Source organism: Gavialis gangeticus, unplaced genomic scaffold (genome assembly GCF_001723915.1).
Source record: "Gavialis gangeticus isolate Ggan-Ray unplaced genomic scaffold, GavGan_comp1, whole genome shotgun sequence".
Taxonomy (NCBI): domain Eukaryota; kingdom Metazoa; phylum Chordata; order Crocodylia; family Gavialidae; genus Gavialis; species Gavialis gangeticus.
In genome coordinates, this window is record NW_017729019.1 from 9,702,303 (window position 1) to 9,706,746 (window position 4,444).

The 4,444-nt window shown below is 43.6% G+C and overlaps 1 protein-coding gene across 1 annotated transcript in view; it reads left to right on the forward strand.

Moving 5' to 3' along the window:
* The window catches only part of LOC109295268 (complement component receptor 1-like protein), a 71,191-nt gene that overhangs the window by 58,328 nt on the left and 8,419 nt on the right, over positions 1-4,444 (forward strand). The gene's annotated exons all lie outside the window — the stretch shown is intronic.

Here is a 4,444-nt window from a genome sequence, read left to right on the forward strand (position 1 = left end):
TGTGCTGCTGAAGTGAGGCTCTCCACAGGCCCCATAAGCTCTGCGTGCCCCAGGACACAAGGATCCAGCTGCAGCCGTGGCGAGTCTGCAAGTGCAAGATGCTGCCTGAGGTAAAGCATTTCCTCCCTCAGTGACCTGCATGACCCCCCACCTGCCCATGCCACTGAGAGAAAAACCACAGGTCAGTAATAGCGTTGGGGCTGGCTTGCGGCTTTTGAGTCTTTTGTGAAACTGCCTTGAACACTGTTCACTTGACACCCCTGCAGTAAGTATCGCTATCAAGCCCTATTGTTTGGGAGGAAATCTACTCCTACAGCCAGATCACAAAATGGTATGTTAGGGCACTTGTCCTTTTCTTTGCTGGGTCCCCTTCCCTGCACAGTTCTCCCCCATGTACCCAGGGTCCTTTTACTCTCAGCAACATGGGAAGGGCAGGGTGGCTGTGACCCCCAGCCCCTACCTGTCTGTTTGCAACTGTTAGGTGGTAAGTCTGTTTCCAGGTTATAATAAGGGCTGTGTATTGTTAGTCACACAATATAGGTGTGAGGCAGGGAGTGGAGGTGGTCCTGAGTAAGCATGCAGAGCTGTTAAAGTTCAAATAGTTACGTAGTTGATGTGACTGGAGACCCTAGTTTGAGAACCGTTTACTTTCGTATGCCTGGGTTTTTCTGAACACTAAAACTTGCACAATTGCCCAGGTTGCAGTGTCTTATAAGGATCAGGATAAGCTTAGTGATCCATATTTGAGATTCCCCCTTCCCTTCCCTCTTTCCAAAATGTAGGTATATTCCCCCAGTATCTTTTTCTGTGTGCCTGAATATCAGGCTGTTCTGGTAATAAGCCACATGATCTTAGCTGCCCAGTTACTGCACTAACCCTTTTGGGGGGAAAAGCAGCCTAGACCACTACCACTTGGGTGAACAACAAACACACAGTATAACCAGTTGGTATGGCAGCAGGATACCTGGACTGTAGCTGAACAGGTGGCATTCTCGTGACCTGAGTGGCTCAGTCTAAGGCAGTGCTTCTCAAAGTGGTGGTCTGCGGAACGGTGCCGGTCCGTGAGCCACTGGTTGCCGGTCCACAGCGAGTTGCCAGGAAAGAAAGAACTATATTTTTAGAAGCATAACATTGATAAGTCATAGCTCCTGCCCCCCACCCCCTCCCCAGGGGGACTTGGGATCTGGGGATTCCTACAAGAAACTGAGATTCAGATCTTGGAAAACTAGGAAGTACAAAGTTAAGGTACCTTATGGACACTTAATTCCCATCTTTGTTCCCTTTCAGCAAAGCTCTGTGGTCATCCAGGAGACCTGACACATGGTACCATTCATATAGAGACTGATCTTAGTTTTGGTTCAACAGTGACATTTTCTTGTAATGATGGGTAAGGATTTCAATGAATGCTTTTCCTTCTTTCTCATACTACTGTGTTGTTTTTTTTAGCTAGCATCAAATTAATGCTTAAGTTTTTATTGGAATGTTTTATACTTAGAAATTTCTGAAGGCCATTTGTGTTTTCTTGAGAAGTCTGAAGTTATACTTGTCCTGTCTGTCCAATTCGAAAAGGTTGAGTCTAGTGAGTTTGGTTTTTTTTGTCCTCTTTATGACCTAATTCATAGATTATAGAGTCAGAGGGACCCATCCCTGGATCATCGTGTCTGACCCCCCTGCCCCTGGCAGGAAAGAGAACTGAGGTCAGACAACCCCAGCCAGATGGTTGCCAAGCCTCCTCTTGAAGACCTCCAAGTTAGGTGACAGCACCACCTCTCTTTGAAGCACATGCCAGACTCTGGCCACCCTTATTGTAAAAAATGTCTTCCTAATGACTAACCTAAATCTACTCTCCACTAGTTTGTACCCATTATTCCTAGGTACTCCCTGGGGCGCTCTGGAAAAAGTGCATCCCGAATTCCCTGCTGTCCTCCCCTGATAAATTTATAGGCAGCCACAAGGTCACCCCTTAGCTGTCTTTTGTATAGGCTGAAGAGATCCAGATCTCTCAACCTCTCCTCATAGGGTCTTTCACAGAGACCACTAATCATGCAGGTGGCCCTCCTCTGAACCCTTTCCAGATCCTCCGTGTCCCTCTTGAAGTGCGGTGCCCAAAACTGGACACAGTACTCCAACTGCGGCCTGACTAGTGCTGCATAGAGGGGGAGCATCACCTCCCTTGATCTGTTGGTCATGCATCTTAGATTTACATTTTTCAGTTACAACAGCCTTTTTCAATGTACCTGAAGCAGTCTTTGTTCAGGCATTATTATTTTTTAATTTTAATTTATTTAGCTATTTATTTTTTTAAATTCCAAGAGCTACTTTTAAAAATCATCTTTGTTCCTACTAAGGAACATTTTGTGGAATGAAATGCATGGAATACACTCTTAATAGCTTTTTTGGTTTCTCTAGATCAGTGTTTCTCAGCCTTTGTACACTCAAGAACCCCCTGGACTGATTCAAGGCACACCTTGGAAAATGCTAGCTCTTAGCTTTTGCCCTTTTTTTTGCCTACAGTAAAACAGATCAGTTTTTCTGTTGCAAAGAACTCAGAAACACAACACCTGTGGATTTTTGTTTGACGTCTCTGGGTTTATCTTGCAACTCATGTTTGCGTGCCTAATTGTGCTGATGTTGTATGGCACTCTCTGGGTGGCACTCATAAAAAGGACCTCAAGAGAGTTGCAGCTTAAAACTTGCTGCTGCTGTATTTTGTTGGTGGAACAGAAGTATATCTATGTGTATCAGATGCTGGCTGGGAGCTTCCAGTAACTTATTTGAAAGGGTTTTCTTTTTTTCTCCTGCTTAGGTACAGATTAATTGGAAGATCATCAATTAATTGTGTGATTGATGGCAATGGTGTTGGTTGGAGTAGTGGAATTCCAGACTGTGCACGTAAGTGAACTATATCATAGATTTCTTGCGTCAAAAGGGACCTATTAGATCACTGAGTCCAACCCCCTGCTCTGGGCAGGAAAGAGCACTGGGGTCAAGTAACCCCAGCCAGGTGCTTGTTTAATCCCCTTTTGAACACCCCCAAGGTAGGGGAAAGCACCACCTCCCTTGGAAGCCCATTCCATATTTTGACAACCATCACCATAAGGAATTTTTTCCTGATGCCCAACCAAAATTACTCTCCTTCAATTTATGGCCATTGTTTCTAGTAACACCAACAGGCATCCTGGTAAACAGAGTATCCCCTGTTCCCTGCTGACATTCCCCCCCACCCCCCGCGATGAGTTTGTAGACAGTCACAAGATCACCTCTTAGCCTTCTGTCATGGAGCCTGAAGAGATTCAGGTCCCTCGGTCTGTCTTCATCTTACCTGCCGGCCCTCAGCTGTACAAGTAGCCCTCCTCTGAACCCTTTTCAGCATATCCACACCCCTCTTGAAGTGCGGCGCCCAAAACTGGACGCAGTACTCCAGCTGCAGCCTCACCAGTGCTGCATAGAGGGGAAGCATCACCTCCCTAGACCTGCTCATGATGCACCTACTAATGCAAGAAAGAGTGCAGTTAGCCTTACTTATTACCTTGTCTTAATGGCGACTTGTGTTCATTTTTGCATCAACTATGACTCTGAGATCCCTTTCCACTGATGTGCTACTTAGAATGGTTCTTCCTAGTCTATAAGATGTATTGGTGATTCTTTCTCCTCAGGTGCAGCACTTTGCACTTATCTTTGTTAAATTGCATTCTGTGCAGATCTGCCCACTTCCCCAGTCTGTCTTAATCTGCCTGAATTCGCTCCCTACCCTGTAGTGTGTTTACTATACCCCATAACTAGTTTCATTTGCAAATAATGTTAACATGACGCTGAAGCTTTTTTTGTTTTGTTTTTTATGTTCTGGCTGTTGATGTGTTAGGGAGTTAAACTTAGCCTTGTACAGTAGTATTTTCGGAAAACTTTTATCCAGTCCTTTAAGGGTGTAAGTATTTCACATTCTCAGAGATTACTTTATCTATTTTGCTTTTTTATGGAAAATGTTATCACAGCAATGTTAATATAATACTGTTTGCTTTCAGTTCTGTAATGATATAGCAAAGTGTGCGTTGGTGTTCAACACGGTTTCCACATTTCCTGTTGCTGACCATAACAGCATTACATTTGTCATCTAATTATAATAGAAAAATCTACATTATGAAAAGCTGATGCCCTTTCAGTTTTTTTTTCTATTAACAGCTCATGAATGGGTTACACATGTCTGCAGTGAAGTTAAGTTTTTCTAAGATAGCAACTGCTAATACAGATTCAGTGTTTTGAGTTTTCTTAAAGTTTTGTTGCCAGAGAGAGCTGCTCTTCAGCCCCATTTTTTACCTGTCTGGCATCTCCTTTCTTTATCGTGCCATTACTGTAAGGATTATACTTTTACATTTTTTCTCTATTCTTTTGGATATTTTTAGTAGTGTCCTTGCTTTTTCTTCCTTTTCTTTTTTTTTTTTTTTTT